Raw genomic sequence first — 18,426 nt, 5'->3', positions numbered from 1 at the left:
ATTTGTTGTGCTGAACGATTCATGTATTGTAAATACTGTAGCACCAAACTTACGGAGAGGTACTCTTGGTAAAGATGGTAAAAAGGCTTGTCCTGGAAACGTAAGAATAGTCTACATATTGAAGCACAACATTTTAGACAACTTTCTACCAAAATATAATCTATATAATCTTTCTGTCTCCAAAAATCATCAATTGCCTCCTGTGAAATGTCTCCTACTGTGACAGCTGCCATAGCGCCTGTCACCGACTGTTGTCTGAGTGAGTGGAGGGGGCGTGGCTTAGCCATAGGTCAATCCCAAAAACTGACAGTGTGACCTTAGAACACGTTACTGTACCTGTAGTCTATTATTTCATATACATGTCTGGATCATTTAGCTTTGTGTAACAAAGTGACTGAAGGAAATAAGACTCATTTCATGCCATCGTGTTTTTCAGTAAGTCTTAAATAACTGCTTAAAGAATTAGGTAATTCTGTTAGTGTGATTAAATGCCCCATAAACACACTTTAATCCAAAATCAGAAACTGATCCGCACATTAAAGAGAATTTAAATTTGTCAGAAAGAAATACAGATTTTCATCTAGATGATTCATTTCTACAGTTAATAATGTTCGAGAACAGGGGCGTCCAATCCTGCTCCTGGAGGGCCAACGTCCTGTACAGTTCAGCTCACTTGCCTGGAAGCTTCTAGTGAGTCTGAAGACCTTTGCTGTGTTCAATATCACCCCCATACCCTCATTCACTATTCCCTATAGTCCACGAATATAGTAGAGTGAATGAAAACGAGTGGGTGAATTCAGACACTGAGTGCACTGGAAGGGCTGCTGCTTTTGCATGAGCTGTTTAATAATCATTAGAAACTGGCAGCTCCTGTAGTGAGATGAAAAGATTTGTCTTAAACTCTGTCATGTAAACTATGTACAAACCTTTATTAAACAGTTTAATAATCAATTAAAAAGCAATTAATACCTGTATGATATTACGCTGATAGATGCAGGAATTTATTAATTATGGTTGGAGCTAAACTCTGCAGGACAGTTTGGTAGACAAATACCAAACATACCTGTTCTAGACACATACTAGTTTTAGGTTTTTTACAACCATAATATAATGTTTCCATAATAATAATAATAATAAAACGTTTTATTTGTGTTGCACTTTACACTTTACGTAGGTGTTGGATTGGGTTATGCCTATTGATGAGTTCTTTGAGGTACAATGGTGCGCTACCGTAAACACACTGATAGGTCAGGAGACAGATCTTATAATCAATCCTGAATCTAACAGGAAGCCAGTGAAGTTTATGGAGGATGGGTGTGATGTGCTCAGACTTGCGCACCCTCATTAGGACCCTGGCAGCGCAATTCTGAATGTACTGCAGTCTCTGCAGGCTCCTGCCAGAGATCCCGATGAGGAGTGAATTGCAGTAATCGAGTCTGGAGGAGACAAAGGCATGTACCAGCTTCTCTGCGTCAAGAAAAGAGAGGGAAGGGCGGAGTTCGGAAATATTTCGGAGATGAAAGAATGCAGTCTTACAGATAAGTTGGATATGGGTGTTAAATGATAAGTGGGGGTCAAATCGAACCCCCAGGTTTGCTATAGAGGATGTCAGGGGAATGTCATGGCCAGCAAATGAGTAGACAGTCAAGGGGAAGGATCGGAGTTGGTGTGGGGTCCCAATGAGGAGACCTTCATTTTTGGAGCTGTTTAACTGAAGGAAGTTATCAGTCATCCATGCCCTCGTCTCCTCCAGGCAGGCATTTAAAGTGGAGAGTGATAATGAATAGGATGTGGGGTCCAACCTGATATAGAGCTGAGTATCATCAGCATAGCAGTGGAAAGCAACTCCATGCCCTCTGATGATGTGGCCCAAGGGGAGCATATAAATGGAAAAAAGAGTAGGGCCGAGAACCGAACCCTGAGGCACTCCACATCTAACTGTATGTGGCCTCGACCTGGCTCCCCCCAGGGCCACATACTTAACTCTATCAGTCAGGTAGGACCGAAACCACGGTTTTTAATCAATGTTTCATCAACCAATTCTCTGGATTTAATAAATAAGAAGTAAATATAGCAGGCAATATAATCAGGACTTCTCAGGAGGTCCGTGCCGGCACGTCAACTGAGCTTGTCTCATAAATTTAACCGAAACTCAGCATATAAGCTACTTGCCTCAAGGATCTGAGAAATATATAGAAAGCTTGAAATGTGTACTTTAAAACAAAACTATTCAAAACAAAATAAAACAGACTACTCTCTGCTTATGTAATCCGTATGAAATGTGCATTTCTCTCTGGCGCGTTCACTACTGCGAAGATCACAAGTCTGCATCATCAACTTTATCTTTGCAGTCGACACTGACAAAGAAAACACTTGTTTATTAATAAACAATTGAAATGTCTCCTTGCTATATTTGACATATTCATAATCATACTTTTGCCGGTTCTTTGTGACATTTTTCATGAACGCGTCACCACTGCTCAATAGTTAATATTGTTCTTTGGTGTTCAGTTTATACAGGTTTTTCAAATGTTATTTAAATAAAAATATATTTTTTTCTATCTCAAAATCTCTCTTTTTCTATTTTTTATTCTAGTTTTTCAATAAGTAGAGTTCATAGTAGAATTTTATGGAACAGATATTTGGTTCTGCCCAAAGTCAAGCAACATAAAAGTAACGAGTAACGTAAAAAGTTACTTTCCAAAGGGGGTAACTAAGTAAAGTAACGGATTACTTTTTTTAAGAAGTAACTAGTAACGAGCAAACACTACTTTTTAAAAGTAACTTCCCCAACACTGATCATAAATATTTAAATGTAGAATCACCTAATTAAACAACACAGAAAAAAAAAGAAAAGGAATTATATTAAAATAATATTAAACATTCAGTTCTATGCAACATACTCAGATTTAACAGATTTATTTTTTGACTAATTATCAAAATAAAGTAGGCCTATAGTCCTACAAAGCTATTATTACCAGAGCATGTGATCAGAGCAGGTCATTTTACCATTGTTGCCCAGCATGGCTATACCAGCTCAGTAGGGGGGCTCTTGCAAACAAAAGTCTAACACTGAGAAATGTCACGTTATTTGAGCGGACTTTGCTTTTCCAGTGCGTGACGGTACATTATTTTTCACGGCCCAAACGCTCCAATCGAGCAGAGAGCGCTGTGCAGCGCGCCGACACACACACACACACGAAACGGAGAGTGTGGCGCACACACGAGCAGAAAAGACCCGCTCATGAAGTTACTAACAAGCTGCGCGAGAATGAAACCTGGTCGTTTGCATATTTTAGGCTTTTGAATGGAGAATGACTGAGGAGAGATAAGTTTCCATTAACTTTAACTTAACGACTTAAATATTTATTAGTACCTCACTTTAAGCTATTGAAAGGCTCCAGAAACCTTGGAATATAGTGCACAAAAACCTTATGGTGCTTTACAATGTTTTGTGAATTTAGTGGGGCTCCTAGGGATGCACCGATCCAATACTGCTATTTTTGCCGGATCCGGTATCGGTCAGACGAGGCCGATCCAAATCCGATATTGTGTACTATTCTGTGTTATTGTTAAACCCCACAAAAGCCCCAAAAACATTATAAAGCACCATAAAGTTTCGTACACTATATTACAAGTGTTCTGAAGCCATTATAGCATAATGTGAGATAGAAATAAACATTTAAGTCATTAAATTCAAGATCACGTAAACTTTTACCTCCGCTGCGGCTGTCAATCATTCTTCATTCAGCATTCAGCGTCGCGTCGCTTTCGTTTACCACAGTCAACTCGATGAAACTCTCTCCAAGATGATTCAATGTTACTATTATTATACTTGATCTGTTGATAAAGGTCTATGGTTTCACATAAAACAACTTTATCTTGCTGGACTTTATTGCTGTAACTTAATCATGTTACTTTCTACCGTGTGTCTGTTAGATCACAACACTATAGAGTCAGAGCACTATAATTGTTCTTCACGCGCACAGTAACTGAAATTTAAAACTGTTAAAAGAAAAGGCTCAATGAACTATTGCATAGATAGATACTGTATAATAAACTATGCATCAATATGTCTTTCGTGTGTGCTTTGAACTTTTCACTGCGGACTCTGCACCTGTGACTCTGTGTTGCTTCAAGCTCATCATTCTGCGCTCGGGATGCGCATAAGCACTTTGTGCCGCACTGTATTGCAGCCTTATATCATTATACACTGACTAATTTTTTTATTTTTTTATTCCGTTAAGTTTTGTCAGGGCGCAAAGAAATATACAGCTGAGTATCATTAGCATAACAGTGAAAACTAATGCCATGCTTCCTTATGTTATCTCCTAAGGGTAGCATGTACAGTGTGAACAGCAACGGTCCTAGTACTGAACCTTGTGGTACACCATACTGAACTTGTGATCGATATTACATCACTTTGTTTACTGCTACAAACTGATAACGGTCAGATAAGTATGATTTAAACAATGCTATTGCAACATAATTTTCAAGACTATTCAAAAGAATGTTGAGGTCAATCAATGGTATCAAATGCAGCACTAAGATCTAGGAACATTAATAAATAGATACAATCACGATCGAATGATAAGAGCAAATCATTTGTAACTCATGAGAGACGTCTCAGTACTATGGTACGGTTTAAATCCTGACTAGAAATCCTGGCAGATACCATTTCTTTCTTTTCTAGCATCTTTAACAGAAAAGGTAGATTCGAAATTGGCCTGTAATTGACTAATTCTGTAGGATCAAGTTGTGTTTTTTTAATAAGCAGTTTAATAATAGCCAGCTTCAAAGTTTTTGGTATGCATCTTAATGATAATAATAATGATAATAATTTATTGGTCATTGCAGTGATACAACGAGATTACATTACAGCATCAATCGACAGTGCAATTTCATGAAGTGCAAGAGATCAACAATAGCATATTTTGTAAACAGGGCACCGCGACAAATAACAACCAAGAAAAATGGCGGAGAATCACTAGCAACCAGGTAAATGAGTATACTTGTGTGTGCTGCAGCGATGCAAAGTCCAGTTCACAATTATTGCAATTGTTGGATAATATGCATAATAGGCGGATTAAGTGAGATCAACAATAGCACAAAACAGGGCCGAGCGACATATGACAAATAAGGAAAGGGCATATGAGGCGAAGAATCACTATTAACCAGAAAATGTGTATAATTGTGTGTTCTGCAACAAATTTTCTGGTTAATAGTGATTCTTCGCCTCATATGCCCTTTCCTTGTTTGTGATATTATGAATTACAATCATAAAGATGAATCAATGATATTAAGAAGAGGATCTATAACCTCTGGAAGCATTTCTTTCAGTAGCTTAGTCGTTATAGGGTCTAACATACATTTAGTTGATTTAGATGATTTAACGAGTTTAGACAATTCTTTCTCTCCTATAGCAATGAATGAATGGAATTTTTCCTCAGGGAGACTACACTGGACTGTCTGATGTGATACTGTAGTAGACGGTTGCATAGTTATAACTTTCTCTACTATTATCAATCTTGTAAGTAAAGAAGTTCATAAAGTCATTATTGCTGTGCTGTTTGGAAACGTCTGGGGTTGAAGCTTTATTTCTTGTTAATTTAGTCACTGTTTCAAATGAATACCTTGGGTTGTGATTGTTTTCTTCTAAGAGGGTTGAAAAATAAGCAGATCTAGCAGTTTTTAAGTAGGGCCCTGTAAAATCCGGGGGTTTTTTTTCCAAATTCCGTTTTTTTCCCCCCCAAATTCCGTTTTTTCCATTTTAATTTTTGCAAATTCATTTTTTTCCGTTTTCATTTTTGGGAATAATTTTTTTTGACCCTTTACTGTTATTTTAGTCGTAAAAAGAGTGTGCTTTTAATGCTAATGGTTAAAGTGTATACAAATAAAACAGGAATGACCTTAAATTTATTGAGGTAACAAACATCACACTTACTCAGTACTTTACAGGACAAATACTGCATAATGCAAACACTGCACTCGAAGTACTTCAGGTAACAACGAAATATTACCTAATGGTTATGAGCTTTAAATTGTCCAGTAAAATAATTTCTGTCACACTCAGTCTCTCTCTCGGGCACTGTTAAGCGCGCTCTCGGACACACTCGGCTCTCTCACGCACTGTCGAGTGCGCTTTCGGATACACTCAGTCTCTCGCGCGCACTGTCAAGCGTGTCGCTCGCGGAGTTCGCTTCGCTTTTGTTCAGTCCGGCGCGCGGTGTGCACAGAGGGGTGGCGCTGTGTGTATGTGAGAGAGATGCGTGAGTGACAGAGACGTAGGGAGAGCAGGGAAAGGAAATGCAACTGAAAGAATACATTGCGTGTTTTAAATAGCGTTAAAAAAAATTAATAACGAAAAGCAACATGTGGCGGCCGGTGTTGATTCTGTGGCGCACTGCAACAAATTAGTCTATGTGTGGGAAACACTGCATAAAAGTCACGCTTGGTACTGAGGGCCTAGAGTCAAGTTTCTTAACTTTTTCGCCGACGAAAGCAGAGCCGTGGAGAGCCGCTTCGCCATGCTTTCATTGTTTTGAAAGGGGAGAGGCAGCTTAAATGACTGAAGGGGTTGTGTCGCCCAGATTTGGTTCCCCCGGTCTGCATTTTCCCTAGACATACGTTCTTCTCCCACACAAAAACAGAATTTCATTCCAAATATGTAAAATTCCGCATTAACACTAGATTCCGCGTTAATTTGCCAATTCCGTGATTCCGTCCGTGATTCTGTGATCGCGGAATTTGTATGGCCCTATTTAAGGCCTTTCTGTACGCAATCGTGATCTCTCCACGAAATGGGAAAAACCTCTAGTTTTGTTTTCTTCCAGTTACCAGTCCCTCCAGGATTTCGCAGGCCTTTTTTGTGATTGTTGCGGCCTAAAATGCCTGATTTTTCGGACACTTTTCTAAAAAGTTGCGATGAAAGTTGCGATGTTTTTGGCATTTGTTTTTATAGGTTAAAACGGCAAAGGTAGATAGATTTTTACTTAAACGCATACTTCACCTCTGTAAAGATGAATGTGTATTTAAAATGGGTCATTTATGTAGTAGAAATATGAAATTATTTTTGAATTTGCCATTCCCAAGCCACGCCCTACCGGTAAGAGAGCGCAGTTAAACAACAAGGCTGTCTACTAGTGAGTCTCTGTGACAAGTCTGCCCGGGATTTCGAGATCGCCAAAAATGTCCGGGATTCGGCTTTTGCATTCTACAGTCGCCATTGATTAAGTTTACTGTGGCGAGCAGGACGAGACTGATGGCCGCGGGAGAACGACGGGAGTGATTACTGATGAGCGACACCTGTGAGACGCACCGGTCTCGTATCTCTCACGGAGGAGCGGGAATTTTCTTTTATTGTGATATTTCTTTTTTTGTGCATATTATATACCAATTTCGAGCCGACGTCACAGTTACGTCACGGCGCTAGCTGGAGGCAAAACAAACGTAAAACTGCAGGCGGCCAATACAAACCAGCACAGATTCGGCTACATAATAAGGAGCTTAAATTGTTATTATTATTATTTAATGTCATCTTGTTGTGTTGTTGGGTGCAAGAATCAATGAAAAATGGTCATCTTCTTGGCGCTGGCTAGGCAGAACTGTGGATAGTACCACACAAGTCTTGTACATGACCATTCAGCACATAGTTCTAGGCATCTAAAGATTTATATGCCCTCAGTTTCTCTATCGGATAGGTGTAGAAGTCAGGTCACTCAACCGGACGTAGCCTAGCGTTAACGTTAATCCTGTCAGATCGTCCATCATTGAGTGAGCGTGTAACGGCTATGGGTCGGCCAATCTGGTTCCATCCGTTAAAATTAACTTTTGCAAATAACAATGGCGGTCCTGGACAGTAAGTGACCTTGCACATTAAGATAAAATCGGATTTTCTCCAGTCATTGTTAAAAAACAACCTAACAAAACTTGCATACTAACGTTAGGGAAGCAGCCAGAGGGATCGTTCTGCCACCACCTAAGCTCCGCCCACAAAAACCGTCACCATGTTTACCAACTGAAAAGGGGTCTATAGGTTTTACAAAGTGAAAAAGACCAAAGTCCACCCCAAAGGGACTTACCATGTCCCAGAGAAAACACTGTTCACTGAGCACATGTGCTCACTTTGTAACACACGTTATAATGCCCGCCTAGTGGCAAAACATAATGTTGCATGTAACTTTGAAATGTTTTTAACTTTTACCTAGGGCTGGACAGTAATTCAATATCAATATAAAACGCGATATTTTTTTTTTCGATAACCGTGATATGATTTTTAAACACATTTTCGATATTTCGATATACAGCATTTGTCACTGACTGACGTTAAAATTCAGATGTGTTTCGGCTGAGATCTCAAAACTTCAGGTTTCAGCGCGCTGCAAAATGAGACGGAGAGTGGTGCCGACTAGCAGCGGGAACACATCAAGTCTCTTCCACCTGATAGAAGCACCACAAACAACACTTTAACCGGCACCAACAAACAAGACTTTTTTGCGTTAATTTGGAGCATGTGGGGATGCTGAGTGACCTCAGAATGACCAATACATATGATTTTAATATCTAAGAAACCGAAACTTCACGCAGTGATTGACAGGGCGGGAGGGGGCGGGACATGATCGGCTCTGAATGTATTTTCAATTTGCACGCTGAATTTTGCTACATTCATTGCGGGACATTTAATGAAAATGCAATCGCAAGTGTCTAACTGTGAGTGTAAATGCAATTAAGAAAAATAACATTTAAATGAACATTTTGCTATAGTTTTTGCTTGAAAATGTTAAACATATCTAATCATATCTGTAATACATTTTAATTTGGCAACTTATAAAGCATTAAAATATGTATTCAATTTACATATTAAAACTAGTGTATGAAATGGCAAATGTAAATTAGATTATTGAATTTTAATTTTGCACCAAACGTTGCACAAATATAATGGCAAATGTAAATTTAAAAACAGGAATGCATTGCCATTTTACATACTGCATTGTCATTTTGCATATTACATTTCAAATTGAATATTGCTACCCAAATACTTTCATAGTCTTGATGCAGGTATTGAGAAGAGAATATTATTGTTCTGATGGGTTATTTCATTGGTTCATGTAGTTTGTTATGGTGCAGTACCAAAAGACTCCAGCAGGTTTTATAGACTTGGCCAATTCATTTTTCAAAAGATTGTAGGTACAGACATCTGTTGTGGGTGTTCTTAGCAGTTTTCCTGAGGCTTTTATATTGTTCATATATATGTTCATCAGATAACAGAATTATATCGTATCGACCGGAATTAAGAAATATATTGTGATATAAAATTTGGCCATATCGTGCAGCCCTACTTTTACCTATTTTGTAAAAAAGAGTGTGTCGCCCGTTGTGTGAGGAGAGTGAGTCGCTGCGTGAGGAAAGTGAGTCGACCGCTGCGTCAGGAGAGTGAGTCGCTGCGTGAGGAAAGTGAGTCGCCCGCTGTGTGAGGAGAGTGAATCACCCGCTGTGTGAGGAGAGTGAGTCGCTGCGTGAGGAAAGTGAGTCGCCCGCTGCGTGAGGAGAGTGAGTCGCTGCGTGAGGAAAGTGAGTCGCCCGCTGCGTGAGGAAAGTGAGTCGCCCGCTGCGTGAGGAGAGTGAGTCGCTGCGTGAGGAGAGTGAGTCGCCCGCTGCGTGAGGAGAGTGAGTCGCTGCGTGAGGAGAGTGAGTCGCCCGCTGCGTGAGGAGAGTGAGTCGCTGCGTGAGGAGAGTGAGTCGCCCGCTGCGTGAGGAGAGTGAGTCGCCCGCTGTGTGAGGAGAGTGAGTCGCTGCGTGAGGAGAGTGAGTCGCCCGCTGCGTGAGGAGAGTGAGTCGCTGCGTGAGGAAAGTGAGTCGCCCGCTGTGTGAGGAGAGTGAGTCGCTGCGTGAGGAGAGTGAGTCGCCCGCTGCGTGAGGAGAGTGAGTCGCTGCGTGAGGAGAGTGAGTCGCTGCGTGAGGAAAGTGAGTCGCCCGCTGCGTGAGGAGAGTGAGTCGCTGCGTGAGGAAAGTGAGTCGCCCGCTGTGTGAGGAGAGTGAGTCGCTGCGTGAGGAAAGTGAGTCGACCGCTGCGTCAGGAGAGTGAGTCGCTGCGTGAGGAAAGTGAGTCGCCCGCTGTGTGAGGAGAGTGAATCACCCGCTGTGTGAGGAGAGTGAGTCGCTGCGTGAGGAAAGTGAGTCGCCCGCTGCGTGAGGAGAGTGAGTCGCTGCGTGAGGAAAGTGAGTCGCCCGCTGCGTGAGGAGAGTGAGTCGCTGCGTGAGGAAAGTGAGTCGCCCGCTGTGTGAGGAGAGTGAGTCGCTGCGCGAGGAAAGTGAGTCGACCGCTGCGTCAGGAGAGTGAGTCGCTGCGTGAGGAAAGTGAGTCGCCCGCTGTGTGAGGAGAGTGAGTCGCCCGCTGCGTGAGGAAAGTGAGTCGCCCGCTGCGTGAGGAGGGTGAGTCGCTGCGTGAGGAAAGTGAGTCGCCCACTGTGTGAGGAGAGTGAGTCGCCCGCTGTGTGAGGAGAGTGAGTCGCTGCGTGAGGAAAGTGAGTCGCCCGCTGGATGAGGAGAGTGAGTCGCTGCGTGAGGAGAGTGAGTTGCTGCGTGAGGAAAGTGAGTCGCCCGCTGCGTGAGGAAAGTGAGTCGCCCGCTGGATGAGGAGAGTGAGTCGCTGCGTGAGGAAAGTGAGTCGCCCGCTGCGTGAGGAAAGTGAGTCGCCCGCTGTGTGAGGAAAGTGAGTCGCCCGCTGTGTGAGGAGAGTGAGTCGCCCGCTGCGTGAGGAAAGTGAGTCGCCCGCTGGATGAGGAGAGTGAGTCGCTGCGTGAGGAAAGTGAGTCGCCCGCTGCGTGAGGAAAGTGAGTCGCCCGCTGCGTGAGGAAAGTGAGTCGCCCGCTGTGTGAGGAGAGTGAGTCGCCCGCTGTGTGAGGAGAGTGAGTTGCTGCGTGAGGAAAGTGAGTCGCCCGCTGGATGAGGAGAGTGAGTCGCTGCGTGAGGAAAGTGAGTCGCCCGCTGCGTGAGGAAAGTGAGTCGCCCGCTGTGTGAGGAAAGTGAGTCGCCCGCTGTGTGAGGAGAGTGAGTCGCTGCGTGAGGAAAGTGAGTCGCCCGCTGTGTGAGGAGAGTGAGTCGCTGTGTGAGGAAAGTGAGTCGCCCGCTGCGTGAGGAGAGTGAGTCGCTGCGTGAGGAAAGTGAGTCGCCCGCTGTGTGAGGAGAGTGAGCCGCTGCGTGAGGAAAGTGAGTCGCCCGCTGCGTGAGGAGAGTGAGCCGCTGCGTGAGGAAAGTGAGTCGCCCGCTGCGTGAGGAGAGTGAGTCGCTGCGTGAGGAAAGTGAGTCGCCCGCTGTGTGAGGAGAGTGAGTCGCTGCGTGAGGAAAGTGAGTCGCCCGCTGCGTGGTAAAACAGTGATTTTAAATTGTAAAAATGTATTGTACTTGCAGTTTTTACTGCACCCCATCCAGCAAAAAAACAGGCAAGACGAAATGAAGCAGGCCAGTCACAAACACACACTCCCTGAGACAAACGGAGAGAGGTAACACAATAACTTACATTATAAATTGCATTAAACTGCTTTGTTGTATGCTGAGACATTACTTGGTTACTGGTAAGTAAATACAGGCTTGACTGCCGTTGCACATTAATACATACAGTATTTGAGGTGCTACTTCAAGTTGATTTGTGAACAAGACATTTCACGATTCACACCTGTCAGTAAATGCAGTTGTTAAATCTCAAAAACTGGCAATGTGACCTTAGAACATGTTGCTTTACTTGTAATGTATTATTTCATATCCATGTCTGGATCATTTCAGCTTTGTGTAACAAAGTGTCTAAGGGAAATAAGACTCATTTCATGCCATCATGTTTTTCAGTAAGTGTTAAATAATTAATACTTCAATAATTAATTAAAAACTTAGGCCTAGTCATTCTGTTAGTGTGATTAAATACCTCATAAACACTTTAATCCAACATCAGACACTGATCTGCACATTACAGTGAATTTAAAGTTGCATTATGGGTATTCTATAGCTACTGAGTGTAAATTGGTTGTATATACTCGTCATTGCAGTGCATTGTGGGATTGAGTGCCCTCAACGTCCACATTGGTTACAGAAACTACAACAAATCAGGGCTGGGACGATGATACTATCAAGATACTTGGGTGCCGATACGCTATGTATTGCAATTTTTATTAAGAATTGCGATTCTACAAGTATTACGATTCGATATTGCAATATATTGCAGTTTTTTAAACACTAGACCATCGGGAAAAGTTAAATCATACACTTATACAGACTGTACATGATGTATAAGATAAGTCATATTTACAAAAACGAATCATCACATCTTTCTGACTTTTATTTCAGAAGCATCATACAATACTACATTCTCTTGAATTAATGATCCAATAACAAATTAATTTTTTAATATTCACATGGTGAAACAATGTAATCGGTAAATGCATTATTTTAAGCACCAAGTTTCTATCAAAAGCTGATTTTGATCGCTAACGTAGACATCAGTGTTCATATTTGAACTTTTATCCAAGTACTTCTATGATAATTTTAACTATTGCATCACAGAAATAATGATACTATGAGTTTGAAAAGACTGTTTGTAAAGCTGTTTCATGACAACTCTCTCCGGGTCAGCGGTAGCACAGCACAGCTTTGAATGTTGCGATATGATTTTGTCAAAGTAATAAACAGACAAAATGAAAGATCGTGTGGGTGTTTGAATGGAGATCACGTCTTTTAAAGATGAATCGTGCAGCTCTATTGTCTAATCTCTCTCTCAGTATATGAGTATCGCGAGGGCTTTTCAGTGGTTTTCATTCTCACATGTCTTCCACACGTCCACTTGTATGTTACGTCACTCAACACTCAAAGATAACACACATTTCATCCTCTGTTGGAACGAAATTGGCCTAACTTCTCTCAACCTCATCTACAACCAAGGACAAAAATAAAGCAATTGAATTTGAATTAATATCGATTCTGGAATAGAAAAAAACGATTTTAGAATCGTAAAAAGAAAAATCGCGATAGCTAGGTGAATCGATTTTTTCTCCCAGCTCTACAACAAATAGCTGTTTGCTCAAATATTTCCCTATTTTAGGTTATGGGCAGATTTCAGACACAGCTCTTGATTAGCTGGTTCAGGTGATTTTAATTATGTTTAAAAAATAAACTCTGCAGGACAGCGGCCCTCCAGGAGCATGTTTGGGCAACACTGCAAGGTGTTTTTTAAACAAAACCTAAAAATAATGACATGATGAAGCTATGATGATTCTGGAGCGGCGTGTTTCTTCTGGTGAGTCTGAAAAACCCATTTAAAAGCGAATCTCTCGCCACAGATGGAGCAGCGGTAAGGTTTCTCTCCTGTATGCCATCGCTCATGGACCTTCATGGCACTTGATCGAGCAAAAGTCTTGTTACAATGTGAGCATTTAAAAGGTTTTTCTCCTGTATGAGTCCTCATGTGTATTTTTAAGTCACTTGGCTTATAAAAACTCTTCCCACAATCACTACAGTGATACGGTTTTTCTCCAGTGTGAACTCTCAGATGAACTTTGAAAGAAAATGGACTAGCAAAGCTCTTCCCGCAGAAGGAGCACAGGTACGGTTTCTCTCCGGTGTGAATCCTCTCATGGGTTTTCCGGTGAGTCGAATGATGGAAACGTTTTTCACAGTGTGAACACTGATATGGTTTGACAACAGAGTGTATTTTTTGGTGTGCCTTCAGAGATTTTGAGTCCTTAAAGGTATTCCCACATTCACTGCACTGGTATGGCCTCTCGTTGGTGTGTGCGAGTAGATGGTTCTTCAGATGGGATTCTTGTTTGAAGCTCTTCTCACATTGAGGGCATTGGTACCGCTTTTCCTCCCTGTGGTATTTCTTATGAGTTGAAAGATGTCCTTTGGTGCGGAAATATTTGTTACACTCACTGCATTCGAAAGGTTTTTCACTACTGTGTGTCTTCCGTCTATGACGGTAGAGACTAGAAGAGGAATTAAAATTCTCTCCACACTGATCACAATGAAACTCTTTCTTCTAGTGTTCTTTTGAATGAAGTCTCTTCTCTTCTGAGGTAGGAAAGCTGATGTCACATATCTTGCAGGTGAAGTCTTTCTTTTCTGTGTGTGTTCTCTCATGTCTCGCTAAATGTCCCTGTGAGCTCAATGTTTTCCCGCAGGTTACACACGAGAAACTCTTCACTGTCTGTCGCTCTTTGGATGTAGAGGCAGTTTCTCCATCAGAAGATGAACCAGCGTTTGCATCTGAAAGGTGCAAAATGGCCATTAAATATTGAACTTTTTAATAATAATAATATTAATAATGGCGCCTTTCAAATTACCCAAGGTTACCTCACAAGCAATATACAGTTCACTGCATAAGACTAAACACACAACAAACAAGTCGCATACAGATTAAGTGCAGCAAAGTCTCAATTAAACATGTTATAAAAAAACCTGTATAAAAAGATATGTCTTAAGACGCGTTTTAAAAGTCAACAAGCACTCGCTGTTGCGAACATCAGTGGGAAGAGAGCTCCATAGGCGGGGGGCAGCATAACTACAAGATCTGGCACCCATGGTAGTAAGTCGAATCCGAGGTACCACAAGAGAAATTGAAGATGAAGATCTGAGAGAACGTGAAGGAGTGTAAACATGGAGAAGTTGAGTAAGGTATTGTGGTGCAAGATCATGAAGTGCCTTATAAGTAAGTAGCAAGATTTTGAATTCAACTCTATACTTTACTGGAAGCCAGTGCAATTGCTGAAGAACTGGAGAAATGTGCTCAGTATAAGGTGTTCAAGAGAGAACACGAGCTTATGTAGCAGTTTGGAGTGAATACCTGTGAGAAGAGCATTACAGTAGTCTATACGTGAAGAGACTAGTGCGTTAATAAGAACTGCAGTATTATTTGATAGAAAAGGACGGAGACGGTTAATATTACGCAAGTCGAAGTATGCAATCCGCGTGATATTATTAATTTGAGCTTCAAAGGATAGTGTGCCATCCATGATGACACCCAAACTTTTAACTTGTGATGAATGACAGATTGCAGTATTGTCAGTGTTCAAAGAAACATAACTGATCTAGTGCCAACAAGCAGAGCCTCAGTTTTGTTGCCATTTACCTTCAGGAAGTTAGCTGAAAGCCAATCTTTAATTTCAGCTAAACAGCTGGACAAGGACGGTGGAGGAAAAGAACCGGTGGGTTTGGCAGACGGGTAAAGTTGGGTGTCATCCGCATAACAGTGAAAATTAATACTATATTTCCTCAAAATATAACCAAAAGGGAGCATATAAATAATGAAACGAAGCGGGGCCCAAAACAGAACCCTGGGGAACACCAGTGGTGACTGTAGATATTCTTGATCTAAAGCCTTTTAATTGAATACGCTGACTGCGTCCAGATAGATATGACCTAAACCAAGACAGAGCAGTGCCAGTAATACCAACCTGTCAAGAAGTATCCCATGTGAGACCGTATCAAAGGCAGCGCTCAAGTCAAGAAGGACTAGTATGGTTAAAAGCCCAGAGTCATCTGCCAACAGTAGATCACTGGTTATTCTGACAAGAGCAGTCTCAGTACTATGGTGGGGACGAAAACCTGATTGGAATTGTTCATACAAGTTGTTATTGGAGAGATGGTCATGAATTTGAATTGCAATACACTTTTGCACCACCTTAGAGATAAATGGTAAATTTGAAATTGGATGAAAATTATCAAAATTAAATGGATCACCACCTGGTTTCATAGGTATGGGAGTAATAATAGCAAATTTAAGAGATGGCGATACAGAACCAGAAACAAGTGAAGCGTGAATAATTTTAGTAATCAATGGTGACAGGGCTGGTAAACAAGCTTTCACTAAAGGAGTTGGTAGAGGGTCCAACTGGCAAGTCGAAGATTTAGATTTACCTATCAGAATAGGGCTGGGACAACGCGTCGACGTCATCGATTACGTCAACGCAAAAAATACGTTGACGCAAAATATGCGCGTCGATTCGTCAGACCCAAAACAAAGATGGCGGCACCGGAGAGCAGTTGCAACACGAGTGGCTCCTCAGACTATCAGAAGTGCAAGGTGGCACGCACTCGTTCCTCTAAAGTACACACACACACACAGAAAAATGTGCGTCAGTATAGAGTTCTCTTTCAGGCTTGAACGAACCATAACACACACAAATTATGCCAAACTGTCCGCTTTGTCGAGTGTCCTCATAAGAGCAGTCTTAAATGAGTAAAATAAAGTATTTTATTTTAAATAGTAAATTACTCACTCAGACCCGGCGCCAGGATAATTATTATACCGGCAGCCTAATAATCATGAATGCACTCCGCTATCTTTTAACACATCTCCGGCGAACGGCTTCTTCACGCAAAAGGAAAAAAATTCATGAAGCGCAGTGAAATGCAGCGACTTATGTGGCGTTTCCTGATGGATCGAGGTTGTTCCTTAACTTCATTTTATACGTGCAATTCACACGAGCTCTAAGCGCGTGCGAGACTGCTGCAAGTATGCGCTTATAGCTATGTCGTGAAAAATACATAAGAGGACACTGACAACGCGCTGACAGACAGGACCAAGAAGGTTACATTGGTCAGTCAAAGAAAATAAAACCATAAATAGGCCTACTATTTTGTAGCTCTTTAATGTGTCGTGACAGATATTGCACTTTTTTTCAGTAAGCTAAGCCTCTGTTTTCAAGGCTTCAAGGTTTTATTGAATGCTACCTCTGACTAAGAATGCATTACTTTGCACTTGTATAGTCTTTTATTTTGGAATTTTAAGAGCAATAAACATATATTGCAATGTTAAGGAATTCATGTTTTTTTTTCACTCAGATTTGTAAATCAACATGTATAAATTGCTATTAGTCTATTAATGGCGAATCGAAATTCAACCGCACCGGAAAAATTAATCGTTAGATTAATCGATGCATCGAAAAAATAATTAATCGTTTAAATAATCGTTTATCCCAGCCCTATATCAGACCCACTATCTCTGAAGTAGTTGGTAGTGTAAAGGTAGAGTGGGGAGGTGTATAAGTGACAGACTGACAGGAATCATTGTGAAGAGTACCAGTGAGTAATTGCTGATGTACATTTTCAACCTTAGATGCAAAAAAAGTCAAAAAGCGATCACATAAGTCAGTGGAATACATATCATATGGCAAAGAATCAGGTGGTTTCAGAATATTGTTTACCACCAAAAAAAGAGACCTGGAGTTCCTATTGCTAACTCCAATTACCTTGGAGTAGTAATTAGATTTAGCTTTGGACAGTGCATTTGTATAATTTTGAATATGTTCAGCATACATTTCTTTATGAACAGTAAGGCCAGACCTGACGCACAACCGCTCTAACCTACGGCCTTTAGTTTTAAGTTCACGCAGTTCTGGTGTGAACCAAGGAGCTGAATGTACAAATGAAACAGATCGAGTTTACACAGGTGCAAATTCATCTAAAATCATGTTGTAATATGTAACCAGTTCATCAATAGTAGAGAAATCAGATTTACTGGAGAAGACGGCAAGTTCATCAACAAGAGTAGGCACATCAATGTTCTTAATATTCCAAAATGTGATCGGATGACACGGGTTTACCTTAAAAACACCAGAAAGTGATCTGATATGGATAGATCAGAAACAGTACAATTAAAAGCTGATATAGCCTACCAGAGCAGCAAACAAGATCAAGAGTATTCCCCTTACTATGAGTAGGCAGTGTGTTAAATTGTGGTATACCAAAGCAATCCAAACATGATCAAAATACACTTGTTATTCATTACTGACATTATCTATATGAATCTTAAAATCACCCAAAATGATAACATTTGGAGATATGGAACATAGATAAGTCAAGAGTTCAGATAGTTCAGTTAAAAATGCATTATTGCTCTTGGGAGGGCAGTAATAACTTCTATATAACTTTTATATAACTTCTAGAGCTGAATGATAATTCACTATGATATCAAATATCATATATATGATATTTTACACGCATGCAACTCAAAATAGGCCTTCTCAGTAGCCACATTACCCTTCAAATTGCACAAACTGGAATTGCGAAATGAAAATACGCTTAATAAAAAACACGTAAAGTTCACAAAAACTCCCATATATCGCAAAAAAGGTTTTTAAACTCACATGAGGTTGTTTTTCAGGCAATTTCGGAAAAGGAATATTTCGCAAAACTGCAATGGAAACTTTTCGCATTTAACGGGTCACCTGGTGTACGTAAAAGTCGATCATTCTTTAAAGGCGGCGAAATATGATTGGACAAAAGACAAGAGAGTTCTTCATCAAAAAGTATCACGGGAATACTGGATTCTAAACCACAAAGAAATGCCACAATTTATCAAGAGCTTGAATCAGGTAAGAGGGAGAAACACCCAGAAACACCTCAAACGTGGTCGCTAGTATTAGTAATTTCAATATTTTT

General features: G+C 41.0%; 1 pseudogene across 1 annotated transcript in view; it reads right to left on the bottom strand.

Moving 5' to 3' along the window:
- The window catches only part of LOC143706314 (uncharacterized), a 32,051-nt pseudogene that overhangs the window by 11,617 nt on the left and 2,008 nt on the right, over positions 1-18,426 (bottom strand). The window contains exon 4 of the transcript XR_013192965.1: positions 13,203-14,250. The product of XR_013192965.1 is annotated as an uncharacterized LOC143706314 (transcript). The remainder of the gene's footprint in view (positions 1-13,202; positions 14,251-18,426) is intronic.

This window comes from Siphateles boraxobius, unplaced genomic scaffold (assembly GCF_051911475.1).
Source record: "Siphateles boraxobius isolate OS27281-9 unplaced genomic scaffold, OSU_SipBor_1 111, whole genome shotgun sequence".
NCBI lineage: Eukaryota > Metazoa > Chordata > Actinopteri > Cypriniformes > Leuciscidae > Siphateles > Siphateles boraxobius.
This window is presented reverse-complemented; position numbering and strand designations above follow the sequence as displayed.